Here is an 18,802-nt window from a genome sequence, read left to right on the forward strand (position 1 = left end):
CCTTCCAAATGACTGTAGATGGATGAGTCGCTTTACTTTCTTTCTCAGTGCCCCTATTTCTTTCTCAGTAAAATGAAGAAGTAGAACATAACATTCATCCTTATCCCACATTTTCAACTGCTGGCAAAATGTGGCAATTGTGAGGTCCAGGGACAAATCAACTTTCTTGAGTTGACCTTCAGGGTCCTTCCCAGCCCAATAATTGTATAGTGTTGTCTTAGCCACTGTCATCTTAGCTGAGATGGTCCTCAGTGATCTCTGCCTCTTGGAATTCTTACCCTTGTGGAGTCTCCTTCTATCTCTTCCCAGAGTTGGTCTGTGTGACTAAGGCATATGACATAAATGATGGTATGCTATTCCTGAAATAAAGTTATAAAGGTTTGTGTTCTCTCTCTCTCTCTCTCTCTCTCTTTCCTGAATCTCTTGCTCTGGAAAAAGTGAATGCAGCTACCAGAGCAGAGACTTCCAAGTGGAAACCACCATGGGAATCAATACCAGGGATGGAGTACCTGAACTGTAATTGAAGAATTGTTGAAAGCTCAGTGCAGACAACTCTGAGAGTTAAAAGCTTCAGGGGATCCAGTTATAAAGGGGCCCTATATATGATAGGATTTACCTCCAAGAGTTAATTAAACCAGGTTCCGACAGTAAATATCAGAGAAAAATCACCTGTGATTTTGGCAGGAAAAGTGAAGGAGGCAGAAAGCATTTCTCAGGCAAACAAAAATTGAGGGAATTTGTTGCCAGTATACCTGCCTTGAAAGAAATGTTAGGATAAATTCTTTAGAAAAAAGGAAAATTATATGGGACAGAAATATAAATGATATACAGACAGAAAGGTAAATAAAGAAAGAAAGGCCATCAGGAAATGAAAAAGTGAAATAAAATATTACTTTATTATAGGGTACTCACATCACCTATGACGTGTTATATTGTTATTTCAAAGTGAATTTGGATTTGTTATAAATGTATATTGCAAACACTAAGACAACTACTAAAAAGATTTTTTTAAGTATACCTGATTAGCTAAGAAAAGAGATAAAATGGAATTATATAAAATGCCCAGTTAAAACCACAAAATACAGAAAAAGAGTGGAGGACAAAAATAGAAACAAAGCAAAGGGTTACTAATAGGAAATAGTAATGAATATGGTAGATATTAATCCAATTATATCAATAATCAATAAGTGCACCAATTAAAAGACAGAGATTATCAACATGAATCAAAAACCAAGACCCAACTATAGGTTGTCTACAAGAAGCCTACTTTAAATATTTAAAAGCAAATGGATAGAGGAGTGCTTCAGTGGCTCAGTGGGTTAAGTGCCTGACTTTGGATTTCATCCTGGGTCATGATCTCTGGGTCATGAGATTGAGCTCCTTGTTGGGCTTTGCAATCAGTGGGGAATCTGCTTAAGATTCTCCCTCTCCCTCTGCTCCCCCACCCTCTGTCTCTCTCTGTCTCTCTCTTTCTCTCAAGTAAAGAAATAAATCTTTTTTTAAAGTAAATGAGTAGAGAAAAATATACCATGTTAACATTAATGAAAATAAAACAGAAATAGCTATATTAATTTCAGACAGAGTAGACTTCAAAGCAAGAAAAGTTATCAGAGACAAAGAAGGGCACTACGTAATGATAAATGTGTCAATTTCCTCAAGAAGTCATAGCAATCTTTAATGTGTATGCACCTAGCAACAGAGTGTTAAACTACACAGTGCAAAAACTAATAGAACTGCAAGGAGAAAGAGAGGAATGCACTATCATAGTTGAAGAATTCAACAGCCTTCCATCAAAAATGAATAGGTACAGCAAAGTATCAGTAAGAACAGTTGAACTTAACACCACCATCAATTAACGGAGAATACTCAACATCTGTAGATGACTTTATCCAACAACAGCAGAATACACATCCTTCTCAAGTTCACCAGGAACATTCACCAAGATAGATCACATTCTGAATCATAAAACATACCATGACAAATGTAAAAAAACAAAAATCATAAAACGTCTGCTATCAGACCACAATGCAATTAAACTAAAAACCAGTAACTGAAAAAATCCCAAAATACATGGAGATTAAACACACAATAAAAAACATGTGTCAAAGAAGGAATATCAAGAGTAACTTAAAAATAAATAAAAATGGAAACAGAACATCAAAATTGTTGATGAGGTAGAAGCAGTACATAGAAGGAAATATATAGCATTGAATAACTATATCAGAAAAAAGATCTAAAATCAGTAATTTAGGTTTCCACCTTATGAAATTAAAAAAAGAAGAGCAAATTAAATCTAAAATAAATGGGAGAAAAAATAGAGCAGAAAGTAATGAAATTAATTTTGAAACTGAGAACAGGAAATCAATAAAGCTAATCAACAAAATACAAAGCTGCTTTTTTTTTTTTTTTGAAGATCAATAAAATTGATAAACATCAGCCAGGTCCACTAAGAAAAAAAGTGAGAGGACACAAATTACTAACATTAAGAATGAAAGGATGTTATTATAAGTTCTACATACAGTAAAAGGATAATAAAGAAATACTACAAACAACTCTATGCCCACAAATTTGATAATCTACTTGAGATGGTCCAATTCCCTGAAAGATATAATTTGCCAAAATTCACAGAATAGACTATCTGAGTAGTCATAAATATATTAAAGAAATTGAATCAATAATTAATAATCTTCCAAACAGAAAGCAACAGGACAAGATGGATTCACTGTGAATTCTATCAAACATTTAAGGAATAAATTATATCCATTCTCTGTAATTTGTTTCAGAGAAGAAAAGCAGAATGTGTAGTTCTTGACTGACTTTATAAGGCCAGGATTACTCTAATGCCAATACTAGATGAAAATATTACAAGAAAAGAAAACTACAGACTAACATCTCTCATAAACATAGATGTAAAAATCATCAGCAAAACATTAAAATATTTAATCCAACAATATATAAAAGTGATTATATACCACAACCAAGTGGAATTATCCTAGTTATGGAGGGCTTACTCAACACTCAAAAATCAATAATATGTAACCCCCTACATCAATAGGCTAAAGAAGAAAAATCATATGATAATATTAATAGATGTAAGAAAAGCATTTGACAAAATACAACACTCATTAATAATAAATACTCTTAGCAAAATAAAAATAGAGGGGAACTTCCTCACCTTGGTAAAGAGTATCTACAAAATAGAGTATCTACAAAAGTCTATAGCTAACATCATATTAATGATGACTAACTTGAAGATTTCCCATTCAGACCAGGAACAAAGCAAGGATGCTCCCTCTCACTACTGCTTTTCAATATCATAGTGGAAGTCCTAGATAACATAATAAGATAAAGAAACAAAAGGTATACAGATTGAGAAGGAAGAAATAAAACTATCTGTATTCACAAATGGCATAATTATTTATGTAGGAAATCTTTAAGAATCAACAAAAGCAACAGGCTGGAAGTAGTAAATAATAACAGCAAGGCTGCAGGATATAAGGTTAATATAAAAAAGTCAAATGTAAAAAAAAAAATAGTCAAATGTGTCCTTAAATACTAACAATGAACAAAGGGAATTTGAATTTTAAAACAGCACTACTTATATTAGCACTTAAGTATAAATCTAACAAATTATGTACAAGATCTATATAAGAAAAACTGCAAAACTCTGATGAATGAAATCAAAGAACAAATAAATAACCTATTCATGGATAAGAAAATATCAAGAGGTCAGTTTTTCCCAATTTGACCTAGGTATTCAATGAAATTCCAATAAAAATCCCAGAAAGCTTTTTTATGGATAGCAACAAAGTGACTCTAAAGTTTATATACAGAAGCAAAGGACCTAAAATTCACAATATTGAAGAATAAAATTGGAGAACTGACATGATCTGATATCAAGTTTTATAATAATGGTACAGTAACCAAAACAGTGTGATATTCATGGAAGAATAAACAAATAAATCAATGGAACAGAATAGAAAGCCCAGAAATAGACCTACATAAATATAATCCAATATCTTTGACAAGGGAGCAAAGGTAATAAAAAGGTATTAAAAGGTCTTGGAACAACACACAAGTTAAAAAAAAAAGAGAAAGAAATCAGACACAGATTTTACACCCTTCATAAAAGTTAATTCAAAATTAATCGTATGACCCAAATATAAAACACAAAACCATGAAACTTCTAGAAGATCACATTAGAAGAAAATCTCAATGACATTAGATAACTTTAATTTTTTTTTAATTTATTTATGATAGTCACAGAGAGAGAGAGAGGCAGAGACACAGGCAGAGGCAGAAGCAGGCTCCATGCACCGGGAGCCTGACGTGGGATTCGATCCCGGGTCTCCAGGATCGCGCCCTGGGCCAAAGGCAGGCGCTAAACCGCTGCGCCACCCAGGGATCCCGACATTAGATAACTTTAGATACAACATCAAAACCATGATCTATGAAAGAAATAGTTGATAAGTTAGACTTTATTTAAAATTAAAAACCTTTATTCTGCAAAGGAAAATGTCAAGAGATTGAGAAAAAAAAAGGAGAGACTGGGAGGAAATATCTGCAAAAGATACATCTGATAAATTATTATTATCCATAATATGCAAAGAACTCTTAAAACCCAACAATCTGATTGAAAATGGGCCTATCATCTTAAGAGACAGCTTATCAAAGAAGATAAACAAAGAGTAAGTAAGCATATGTCATGAGGAAAATTAAAATTAAAATAACAATAAGGTATCTTATGAATCTTTCTCTGAATAGCGAAATTTTTGAACACAGACAATATCAAATGCTGGTGAGGATGTGGAGCAACTATATGTGCGTATATATATGAGCATGTTTATTTATGAATATTGGTTTAGTCACACTTAAAATCTTCTGACATTTTTATCAAGTCTGATGTTAAAGGCAAACCCCTCCAGGAGGTAACTAGTATTTTATTTAGTTTTCACATTGGACTATCATTCATTAAATGCTTATAGTATGCCCTGGATAGTTCTCAGTCTCTATGTGCATTTTATAACTTAATTATAACTATTCAGTGAAGTATATGGTCTTACTGTTCTAATTTTATAGGTAGGTTTATGAGAGGTTAAGTAACTCTGAAAGCCACATAACGAAGAAGTGTCAGAGCTGAGTGGGCTTGTGGCCAGAGCCCATACTTTTTAATTTTATGCTAAGAAGCAACCCTCAATGGGCAGCCCAGGTGGCCCAGTGGTTTAACACCACCTTCACCCAGGGCATGATCCTGGAGTCCCGGGATGGAGTCCCACATTGGGCTCCATGGAGCCCACTTCTCTCTTTGCCTCTCTCTCTCTATCTATCTCATGAATAAATAAATAAAATCTTTTTAAAAAAAGCAACCCTCAATGAATGTAGCCATAAAAATGATTATGTCACTCTGCACAATGCCCAACAGTTTTATAGAACATGTGACTTTGAATAGAAGAGCTCTACCACAAATATATAAACAACTCTAAAACTCAACACCCAAAAAACAAAGAACCCAATTAAAAAATGGAGAACACATGAACAGACATTTCTCCAAAAAAGACATCCAGATGGACAACAGACACATAAAAAGATGTTTATCATCACTTACCATCAGGGAAATGCAAATCAAAACTACAATGAGATACCACCTCACACCTTTCAGAATGGCTAAACTCAACAACACAAGAAACAATGGGTGTTGGTGAGGATATAGAGAAAAAAAGGAACACCTATGCACTACTGGTGGGAATGCAAACTGGTGAAGCAACTGTGGAAAACAGTATGGAGATTCCTCAAAAAGTTAAAAATAGAACACCCCTACAATCCAGCAATTGCACTACTGGTTATTTACCTAAAGAATATAAAAACACTATTTCAAAGGGATTCGTGTACCCCAATGTTTATAGCAGCATTATTTACAATAGCCAAATTATGGACACAGCCCAAATGCCTACTGATTGATGAATGGTAAAGGAGATATTATATATATATATATATATATATATATATATACACACACACACACACATACACATACACACACACACACATATATATATATATATATTCCATCATAAAAAAGAATGAAATCTTGCTATTTGCAACAACATGGATGGAGCTAGAAAGTATAATGCAAAGTGAAATAAGTCAGAGAAAGATAAATACCATATAATTTCATTCATGTGTGAAATTTAAGGACCAAAACAAACAAGCAAAAGTGGGGGAAGAGAGAGAGAAACACATATTAAGAAACAGACTCAACTACAGAGAACAAACAGAAGGTTACCAGAGGGGAGATGGGTAGGGGTCGAGTTAAATCAGTGATAGGAATTAAGGAGTGCACTTGTGATGAGTAGCAGGTGGTGTATGGAATGGTATCACTATCTTGTACACCTGAAACTAATATAATATGGTATGTTAACTAATTGGGATTTAAGTAAAAACATTTTTTAAAAATGAGCCCTACCATAATCAAGTAATGGAGAGGGTTGAGAGAGTGAGATTCTTGAGTAGGAAAGATGGACACCCAGACTAGCCCAGTTTTTTCTCCACTGGACTCCGCTGGTGACACACTAAGGCTGATTGAGGTTTGGAGATTGTCTGGTAAATATGATCCTGTTGGTTAAAGTCCCTTGCTGGAAAAAAAAAAAGGCCAGCTACACATAAGTAGTGAAGTTAACTTATTTTTTAAAATGGAATTTTTAATTAAAATTTTTTATTTGAATATACTTGAGACACAATATTACTTTAGTTTTGGTGGTGCAACATAGTGATTCAACTTCTCTATAAGCTATGCTATGTTTACCACATATATAACTACTATCTGTCACCATATAAAGCTAATTACAATACCATTGACTATATTCCTTATGCTGTGCCTTTCATCTCCATGACTTATTCATTCCATAACTGGAAGCCTGTATTCCCCACTCTCCATCCATTTTTCTGATCCCTCCATCCCCCTCCACTCGCTACCACCAGTTTGTTCTCTGTATTTACAGATTTGATTCTGCTTTTTGTTTGTTCATTTGTTTTCTTTGTTTTTTAGATTCCTGAGTGAAATCATGTGGTTATTTGTCTTTCTCTGATTTATTTCAGTTAGCATAATACCATCTAGATTCATTTATGTTGTAAATGGCATAATCACATCTTTTTAATGGCTGCATAATATTCCATTTTATTTGTATTTATGTGATATGTATGTATTATTTACATGATATATATGTATATACATATTACATCTTACCCATTCATCTATATATCACATCAATATATATGTGTATATATAGACATATATATCTTCCATATATATACATATATATATCATATCTTCCTTTGTCATTTGTGTATATGTAAAATATATATATATATATCATGTCTTCCATATATATATACATATATGTATACATCACATCTTACTTATCCATTTGTCTATTGATGGATACTTAGCTTGTTTCCATATCTTGGCTATTGTCAATAATGCTACAGTAAACACAAGGCTGTATATTTCTTTTTGTGTGTTTTCTAATATCCTTATTTATTTATTAGAGAGAGAAGGAGAGCACAAGCATTTAGGAGGGAGCAGAGGAAAGATAAGAAGCAGACTCTCCCCTGAGCAGGGATCCCAACATGGGGCTCAATCCCAGGACCTTGAGATCATGACCTGAGGCCAAAAGCAGACACTTAACTGACTGAGATACCCAGGTACCCCTGCATATATCTTTTTGAATTAATGTTTTTTATTTTTTTCTGTAAATACCCAGTAGTGGAATTATTGGATCATATGATACTTCTATTTTTAATATTTTGAGGGAACCTCTACACTGTCTTCCACAGTGGCTGGACTAGTTTATATTCCCACCAACAGTACACGATGTTTCCTTCTTCTCTGCATCCTTTCCAACACATTATTTCTTGCCTTTTTGATTTTAGCCATCCTGGAATTATTTTTTTTAATAAAGCTTTTATGGAACTCAAGAGCAAAAATTTAAAAAATAGACAAATCAAGCTGACTCTGCTCTGTTGAAACTGATATGGAAATCTTGGAGAGTCATCTGTTAGTTTCTTCATCTCCAGCTCCCAGAAGTCCTTGGGAGATCTTTTATGCATAAGATAATACAAAAGTTTTCATAAAGCAGGAGTATTTCAAACACATTAAAGTCTCTTGGTGAATTTTTAAAAAATACAAATCCAGCAAACTCCAGAAAACCAGGAGAACAATGTATGTACAAATAGGAAATATCAATAAAAAGACAAAAATTATTAAAAGGAACCAGAAATTCTGGAGCTGACGGTATAATAACAGAAACAAAAACTCACTACAGGGGCAGCCTGGGTGGCTCAGTGGTTTAGCGCCACCTTCAGCCCAGGGCCTGATCCTGGAGATCCGGGATCGAGTCCCATGTCAGGGTCCCTGCATGGAGCCTGCTTCTCCCTCTGCCTGTCTCTCTCTCTCTCTCTCTCTCTCTCTGTGTGTGTGTCTCTCATGAATAAATAAATAAAATCTTTAAAAAAAACTCACTACAGGATTTCAATTTAAAAAAATTTGAGCAAACAGAAGAAAGAATCAATTAACTTGAAGATAGATCAATTGAAATTATCCAGTCTGAAGGGAGAAAGCTATTAGAAATGACAAATACCCACCATTTGCTTCAACGTGGATGGAACTGGAGGGTATTATGCTGAGTGAAGTAAGTCAGTCGGAGAAGGACAAACATTATATGTTCTCATTCATTGGGGGAATATAAATAATAGTGAAAGGGAATATAAGGGAAGGGAGAAGAAATGTGTGGGAAATATCAGAAAGGGAGACAGAACGTAAAGACTGCTAACTCTGGGAAACGAACTAGGGGTGGTAGAAGGGGAGGAGGGCGGGGGGTGGGAGTGAATGGGTGACGGGCACTGGGGGTTATTCTGTATGTTAGTAAATTGAACACCAATAAAAAATAAATTTAAAAAAAAGAAAAAAGAATGAATAAACAAAGTCTAAGACATTTTTGAGACACTATCCTATCAAGTGTATAACATGTACATGGTGGAATCAAAGAGATGAGACATAAAAGGGGGAAGGGAGAATATTTGAAGAAATTAATTGCCAAAAATTTCCAAAATTTGATAAAAGACTTGAATGTATACATTAAAAAGCTCAATGAAACACAAGAGTGACAAATGAAAGAAATCCACACCAAGACACATTCTAACCAAATTGTCAAAAGCCAAGGACAAAGAGAAAATCTTGAGAGTAGCAAGAGAAAAATAACTCTTCACCTAAACATAATCCTCAAAGAGATAATCAGCTGATTTCCCATCAGAAATCATGATGGTCAGAGGGAGGGCAATGATAATTTTTAAAGTTGCAGGGGGTGGGGAAATCCTGTCAACCATGAATTCTATATCCAGCAAAACTATCTTTCAAAAGTGAAGGAGAAATGATAGGTGGCTAGCAAAATGATAATTGAGTGAAGGAGTCACTGAACCTTTGCAAAAGTGCCATTATCTTCACTGACAAAAATATCAAAATCCCAACAGCATTTTCTATGGAAATTGGCAAACTGATGCTAAAATCCATTTGGAAATGCAAAGGACTAGATGAGTCAAAATAACTTTGAAAAGGAAGAAAATGGGTAGTGGGCTAAAACTTGCCAATTTTAAGAATTATTTAAAAACCACAATAGTCAACATAGTATAGTTAGTGCAAAGACAGACAAATAGATGAATGAAACAGAACAGAGAATCCAGAAGTAGACCCACATACATCTGGACAATTGATTTTCTACAAAGGTACAAAGGCAATTCACTGGATAATAAATAGAGCTTTTTGGTATTTTTTTCTTCTAAACAGAAATTTATTTTTCACAGTTCAGGAAGCTGAGAAGTCTAAGATCAGGGCACCAGCACATTCAGTGTTTGGTCAGATCCTGCTTCATGGTTCATAGGACCATCTTATGTCCTCACAAGATGGAAGGGATGAGGGAGGTCTCTGGGCCTCTTTACAAGGCACTAAGCCCATAACAAATATCAACAAATGGTATGGAGCAATTGGATAGCCATATACAAAAAAAATTGAACTTCAAATCCATACTTCATACCACATACAAAAACAAATTCAAGATGGATTGTAGACCTTAATATAAAACCTAAAACTATAAAGCTTCTAGAAAATACAGGTTAAGGGGATCTCTGGGTGGCTCAGTGGTTTAGCACCTGCCTTTGGCCCAGGGCGCAGTCCTGTAGTCCCAGGATCGAGTCCCACGTCAGGCTCCCTGCATGGAGCCTGCTTCTCTCTCTGCCTGTGTCTCTGCCTCTCTCTTTCTTTCTCTCTCTCTCTCTCTCTCTCTCCCTATCATGAATAAATAAATAAATAAATCTTTTTTTAAAAAAAGAAAATACAGGATAAAACCTTTGTGGCCTTTAGTTATGCAAAGATTTCTTAGCTATAGCAGCAAAAGCATAATCCATGAAGAGTAAACTGGTCATTGTACTTCATCAAAATTAAAAGTTTTGCTTTCAGATTATACTGTCACATTCACAAAAGAATGAAAAGGCAAGCCACAGACTGGGGAAACATATCTGCAAAACATATGTCTGATAAAGGAGTTGTACAGAATACAGAACACTCAAAATTCAACAACTCTAAAAAAAATAACAGGTGTGCAAAACAGACACCATCAAAGAAGATATATAAGTGGTAATCACGTGAAAAGTTATCAACATCATTAGTCTCTAGGGAAATGCAATTTAAAGCCACAGTGATAAAGCACTACACATATGTTAAAATGGCTACAGATTCTACAGATTGATCATATCAAATGTTGGCAAGAATATGGACCCATACACCACTGGTAGGATATAAAATGATGCAATCACTTTGGAAAATGGTAGTTTCTTCAAAAGTTAAATATAAAAAAAAAAGTTAAATATACACATTACATTTGGTCCAGGAAAAATGAAACCATATATCCATAAAAAGACTGGTAATGAATGTTCATAGTCACTTAGTTTGTAATAGCCTAAAACTGCAAACAAACCAAATGTTCAACGGGTGAATGCATAAACAAATTGTGGTATAACTGTACAATAGAATATTACTCAGTGATCAAAAGGAAAAGGAATATTGATACATGTGATAGCATGGATAGATCTCAGAATAATTATGATGAATGAAAGAAAACAAACAAAGAGTATACCCTATGTAGTTCTATTTATATAAAATCAAGAAAATTCTAATTAACTTACAGGTCTATAAAGGTATAAAGCAAATGGGTGGTTGCCTCTTGCAGAGTGGGGGGGGTGGCAGTGTGGGGGGAGCAGTTGCAGGAAAAGGTAAAGGGAGGGATACACAATGGTGCACAAAGAAACTTTTGGGGGTGATCAATTTGTTCATTATCTTGATTGTGATGACGGTTTCATATGATAAAGGAAATCAAATTATGCACTTTAAGTAAGTATGGTTTATTTTGTGTCTAGAACGCCTCAAAAAAGCTCTTATAAGCATGTCAAGGGGCACCTGGGTGGCTCCGTTGATTAAGCATCTGCCTTTGGCTCAGGTCATGATCTCAACGTCCTAAGATCGAGCCCTGTATTGGGATCCCTGCTCAGTGGGGCATCTGCTTTTCCATCTCCCTCTGCCCCTCCCCCAACTTGTGTTTCTCTATATATATCTCAAATAAATAAATAAAATCTTTAAAAAGGCATGTCAGAAAGAATGCAATCCTTCATTATTCATCAAACATTTACTAAATATCTGTTCACTTATTTCTTGTCCAAATTTTCTGTTTCCTTTTCATATCTTGAGTGTGACAGATTTAATGCTTTATGTTTTAATCCCTCATTTTGATAACTAGTGATATTTAGCTTTATTTATAAATTTAGGCTCCACTATAATATGCAGCAAGACATATCCAAGCTTTTAAAGATTGTCAGGGACCCAGCTCCACTCATCATCATAAAGGCCAAAACTCTTGATGCCTAGAGCCACATCCTAAAGCATCACTGGAAATGTGTCTTTCTGGGCCTCAGCCTCACCTAAATCAGGATTTTTAAGGGTAGGCCTCAGGCTGGGTATTTTTAAATAAACACCCCAGGATATTAGTTACAATGAGGCTTGATCGCAGCTGGACTCCCTTTGCCTTTCACTGTGACTAATTATTTAATCCAGATACCTTTCTGTCCTCTACATCATAGGTCATAAACCTTCTCTGTAAAGGGCTACATAATTACCTTAGACTGTCACAACTCCCCTACTATCCCATAGTGGCAAGTAAAGCAACCATAGACTAAAGTAAAGGAGTATCATGCTTGTGTCCAATAAAAATTTATTTACAAAGTAGGTGGGGCTATGGGTTATTTAGCACAGGTATAGTTAGTTCCTAGACTCCTAGTCCAGACAGTGAATTACTCAAGAGCCAACAGTGTTGAGTGGGGTTTGACACTCCTTTCAGGCAAGAACAAGAATGGATCTTCTGAGGTTCAGATTCAGAACACTTAAAACTGTTACAACGTCAAGAAGCAATTTTGAATACAGATTTCTAAGCCCTCCTTTTATCTACTGAGTCAGAATCTCTGGGCCCAAGGATCTGAACATTCTTAACCTCACCAATGACCCAACTGTGTAACTCCAGATGGAGATTCTTGAAGAAGAAGCAATATGAGCTTTGCTTGGATCCCTTGAAGTTATATGTGCTCCCTTCCAGTTAAATCAGAGCTGCTGATAGAGCAATTAACTGCTCCTCTGCACACTGGGGCGTACTGTACCCACAGTCATTGCAGGGGAGATTTCTTTTTTAATATTTGTTGCATGAAATTCGAGGGGATGGGAAAGCTCATCTAGAGTTGATCTGGACCCTAGCCCTTGGGAAAAATAGAGGCTGAATGAGCCTCCTCAGGAAACTCTAATGGCTCTGGAAGCCTGGCTCAGAGCTACTAAGTTCCCTGCAGCCTGCCCTCCCTATCCTCCTATCCCTCACCATTTTCCCTGACCTCTGTTCCATCTCTTGAAATCATGATTCTGGGGACCAAATGGGGAATTAAAATAAATGGGCACTTTAGAGTGAAATGAACAAATTGCAGCCCTGCCTCTTTTAAGCCACAGAACTTCAGTAAATATAGAAGAGATTACCTTCTCTGAACCTCAGTTTCTCCATTTTTAAAGCTGTGAATTGAGGATAATAATAAATATCTCATAGAATTGTTCTGAGGATTGAACACAATGATGGAGGTGAAGACCAAGAGAACAATATACTCTCTTGACATCCACTTTTATAATTCTATTTCAATAATAAAGAGCATCAGGGGCTAAATGGACATGATATCTAACTATTATTTTTAGGACACTCCACTACAGGATAGTTTTATATTTACAGAAAACTGGTGAAGATAGTATAGAAAGTACATGTATACCTCAAACCAGTTTCCCCTATTGGCAACATCATACATTTGTATGGCACGTTGTCGCAACTAGTGAATACACGTCAACACATCTTTATGGACTAAAGTCCATACTTGATTCAGGTTTCCTTAGTTTTCTCTGTCATGCCCCTTTTCTATCCCAGAACTCCATCCAGACACCACATTCCATTTAGCTGTCATGTCACCTTTACCTTCTGCAGACCATTGACCACTTTTTGGACTGTCCTTGATTTTCATGATCTGACAGTCTTTGAGGAGTGCTGCCTAGGAACTTGTAGGAATGTTCCTACATTTACATTTGTCTTCTGTCTGTAGCTTCCAACTTTTGTCATCCAGGTCTTGAATGATAAATCTACACTGATTTGCATAGTTGCATTAAGTTAGAATAACAGGACAAGGAAGGGGAAATGAGCCATTATTTATGGAACCAGAGTAGCAACCAGAAGGCATAAGGGGAACAGCACAGCATCACTCCATGGAGCTTGGATTTGCAAACGAAAATGTGGTTCTCACTTGTTACACATGTGCTTGTAGTAAAGTTAATTGGAGATTTTTGTCCTAGGAATGGGTACAGTGTAACAGTTATTACTAATTCCTTAACTGTAGGCAATCAATATTAATAAAAAGTTCTAACACTCATTGTTCATCGCCATTGTGTTGCATAATTTGCAGGCAGTTTACGTCTCTGTGTCATAAAATTTAAACAACAAGCTACCCCTTCAGGGTCAGTTAGTACAAACTTGAAAGATCTGAGTCAGGCCATCAATAAAATGTGGCAAAATGAAATCCAGGTGGACAATCTGTCACGTTCAAAAGTCTGAGATGAAATATGATCCCCAAATGATACAGAAAATTTCAGCAGCTAAAATCCAGCTACATTACTTAGAAGAAGTTGCCTGCACTAGGATAACATCTGTTATAAATGCCAGAGATGCAGTTGCTATTAAACTGTATAAAATGTCCTTTAAGTGAAAACATCACACTTCTTTTCCAACTAATGTCAGAAGCCAAGGCATTTGCATATTATTGCGAAAGGCATGCTGTCCAGAGGGTATATGTGACAGACTTTGATGAAGCTAAAGCCAATATCAAGGATGACTAAAAAGGAGAAATCTATTCTTGGCTTCTTTCACCTACACACAGAACTCCCTACATGGGAACAGCAACTAAACATGCATCTCAAAAACCGAGTATCTGCTCAAGCTCTTTAGGGTGAAAAATACAATTCACTCATTTGTAAAGTGAGCAAGCAGTGCTAAATGATCTCCAGGGTGTCTTTCAGATTGCATACCCTAATGTTCTGTAATTCTATTATCCCAGTCTTTGATATGGAATACTCAATGAGAAATAAGCTCAAATCAGACCTGACAGCCAAAACGAAAAGTGAAGAATCAGCCTTCCTACTTTTAATGCACTGAGTTAATGGTATAGTAGTACTTGACTTGTCCTGACAATTTCCATTCTGAATCAACACCCAGCCAGGGAAAGGGAGACTCTTCTGGAAAATAAGAGTGTGTATCCACAATGATAATGCCATTGAGCATGGTTTAGAGTATGAAGTTTAAAATTGACCCATATTTTTTAAGAAAAATATGCATTAGGAGATTTTCCAGGAGATTAGTTGGCTTTTTCACACTTGAACTTGGGGAACCTTGGAAATCAGCCTAAGGGCTCATAACACGCCAACAAAAGGCAGGATGGTGTTGAGGGCTGAGGAGTCAGAGGCAGAGGGGATTTGGATTGACTTTACTTCCCTGTTTCTAACACTTTCTTAATACTCAACACTATTCTTCTACCTTTAACAAATCAGTAATACCCAAATCCACAAACTCCAGAAAACCCACCAGTATATAACCTGGTCTGGCCTACTACAGTTGCTACAAGGAGATGATGCCTTTAACTGGGCCCTGTCCCATCCCACTTGGCACTGAGATTTCAAATTTCACACAGCTACCCAGCTCCCTGGAGCCTGTAGATCTGGGCATCCCACTTGGGCCTGAGAGATACCTCCTGCCTGACTCAGAAGGTACCTGAGGATGGTCATTCAAACTCCCTGCCTCTTTCTGTTGGAATGGAGCCTGGCATCAGCAGCTTCAGCATCTACTGAGAGCTAGCTGGGAATGAAGAATTACATCCCACTCAGACCACTGACTCAGGAGCTACCTGCTAACAGGCTCCCCAGGTGATTTCCAGGCCCACTGAAGTTTGAGAAGCACCAGAGCTCCTCCATAAAATGACAGAGCATCACTGTCTCTGCTACAGCATCCAACCTACCCAAGTCCTGATTATGTACAAGCAGGGAGAGCCTAGCAGGTCCCAAGGGCCTGATGTGCAGCCAGGTTCAACATCTTTGGCAGCTCCAGGAGATGAGCCTGGCTTTGCTCCTTCCAGCAGGAGCTGGTTCTCTCTCCCAGCTACCTTAACTGGGCATCTGGACATCCAATCACTGGTGCAGTTTGTTGAGCAGATAGACTCTTGTTTTCATACTGCCCTTCTAATCTCTTTCACTGTATTCTAGACTCTTGCTACTCAGAGTGTGTAGCCTGAGGATGGAGGCATCAGCACGGCTGGAGCTTGTTGGCCACCCAGAAACCCAGGCCCACCTAGACCCACTGAATATGAATGTGAATTTCAAACATTTCCAGGAGACTCATGTGCACATAGAAGTATGAGAAGCACTGATATAAACAACCATCACATATCTTGAAAGCCTGTTGGACTGGGGCTCAGGGGAGCTCTCCTCATTCTTACCAAGCTATTCCCTACCTCAGAGCCGGCCATGGAAACATCAGTTAATGGGCATGTCTGTTTGTTCATTTCCCAAATCTCTGTTGCTCTGACATTATTTTAGAGGACTGTTTATTGTTTTGGGCCTGTCTTTAATCACAGGCCACAGGATAAATAGATGTTCATATTGTATGCTATAGGCTATAGTCAGCTTAATTCCAGAGAACTTTTTACAAAATACTAGTCTAAATAATGTATGGAACATTATATGTAACTTGATAATTTCCAACAATATATCAAATTTGTCCCAAATCAGTTTGTTCCTTTGGAAGTTCTAGAGCTGAAAGCAAAATGCTAAGGAGAGTTAAAACAGAAACCTCATTTCTCTGGTTAGTCATACCCAGACAGTGATACATTCAATACCTGCTGGATTCTGAAGCCTGAAAAAGTATAAAATGGATGTGCCTCAAACTCAGAAGCAATTAATAGGTCCATAGTGACTTACCAAGAGCTACTTTTTATTATTAAACCTTTGCATGTGGATGTTAGTCTTCCAACAATATGACTTCTCTCTTGAGGGCAGAAGCCATGATTTTAAATTATTTGCCTTCCCAGTGCCAAGAAGTATCCAATATTCAGCAGTGATCATTATGTTGGAAATAATGGTGGCTATGATCACCATGATGTAGGTTTTATGTTTCCCAAGATTGGTTGGAAATCTATCCTCTAAGGTATAGATTTTTCCATGTAGTTACTCTGTTTCTCAGAATGGATTAAGTTTAAAGATAAATATAAGGGTAGAAAGCATACCAAAAGGTTTCTAGATCATTCAGGAATGGTTCTCCTACTGCACAAAAATTCTTCCCCTTCAAAGAGGAGAGAACCCAAGAACCTAAATTTGTTTGGCCTAATATAATTCCATCAACCAGCATTTAAGAAAAGGATCTAGGTACTCTAAAACTAGAAAAAAAAATGTTCTGTAACCTGTATCAAACTCCTGATTTTCCCTTCTCCTTTTCCTTTAAAAATCATACTCCCCTACAGACTTTTTCATGCTTATGCTATCTATTTGGAAAATACATTTTCACCTAGAGAAGGAGACTATATGGTATTCACTTCAAAGTAAAGGTAGAAAAGAAGGAGTTAGAGGTGGAGGTAATGACATAGCCATGCCTAGAAAATGAGGCAAAACATCAAAAAAGAACATGAGATATGTAGAAGAAAGAATCTTCAACAGGAGACACAAAGAACCCAGAACCTACCTTGTTTCTTAGCTGTGGGTAGACACAGTTCATTCTATGATCCACCATTCCTCCCCACCAACTAAAAGGAAAGCTTTTTGAGAATCAGAATCTGTTCTGTCTGAGCCAATGTGTTAAAATAAATTCAAAAGGTGCCTCTGTTTTCCCTTCCAGCCAATTCTAGCCATCAGTCATACAAAATTATTAAAGTTTTATGAATTTACCTCTTTGAATATGTATCTGCTACAGAGTCTGAAAAGAGTAGCATTTTTTGTCTGACTTAAACTCCACTCATGCTTGGGGCCATGACTCTCCACTGGGGTCTTTGCTGACATTCCCACTCTGCACGACTGACTGCACTTCTCTCGTGTGCCCTGTGCTCATTCCTATTGGACCTCATAAAACTGCCTGTTTACTTGTTATCTTCCCATCTAGACTGGAAGCCCCTTAAAGATGGAGATGATCTTGTTATGGTTTGGCTTTCTGGGGTCTCACAACTGCTGCGATGTACGAGGCCACCCACACATATATATTGAATGAATTAGTTTCTATACTGTGATATTCATCAATTACTACGCTTAAATGCCTTTAGGCCATCATTAAGTGGCTCTTGTGTGAAAAGAAATTATTTTCTAAATTACTATTAGATATTTTTCTTTACATCCATCACTTATTCTTCCTCCAAAGTAAAGGGAGAGGAAAAGAAGACTTGTTATAGCCAGTTTCCCATTTACACTTACAAAATGGCCATTATATGTTGCTGGTAGGACATAGGTGGCTTGTTCCAGCACTTGGAGTGAGAGAGAAAAGTCAGACTCAATAATTTTTCTCTCCTTTCCACTTCAGAAGATTCCTTCAGATATGTTTTCTCTCTCTCTTTTCAAATTTAAGTGGGATCTCCTAAATGCTGACACAATTCATTTCTTCTATAATAACTCTTCTTGAGTTCTAGATGTGGCTTATCAGTCCTTCTCTTGCCTGCACACACAGAGGATCTCCTAGGGAAGTGCAAAATATAACAGTAGGAGAAGTAGGAAAACATGTTTTGCATTGGGAGGTTCTCTCTTCCTTCCCCTAAGCTCTTACTGCCCCACTACTATTCCTCCAGCCCTCTCTACTCTTCCTTGTTGAGAAAGTACTGAGCTGTGGTTGCCTCAATTCTAGAACTAGTATCTGATAAATAAAGAAATTATTATAAACAGTAAAACTTCAGATAAAAATGTTGCATAATGCCAGATCAATTTGTGGGGACCTCTTAATTCATATCATCTAATATGTACCCCATTCTGTTGCTGCTCTCTGACCAAATATACTCTTTCTGAAGAAATGATATTGTCTTTTTAAATAATAGCTGTCTTAAGGGGGGGGGGGAGAAAAGCTTCCTCGTGACAGCATAATCCTCCCAAATGGAACTTGATGACTTATTGGTA

This window comes from Canis aureus, chromosome 26, assembly GCF_053574225.1.
Source record: "Canis aureus isolate CA01 chromosome 26, VMU_Caureus_v.1.0, whole genome shotgun sequence".
Taxonomy (NCBI): domain Eukaryota; kingdom Metazoa; phylum Chordata; class Mammalia; order Carnivora; family Canidae; genus Canis; species Canis aureus.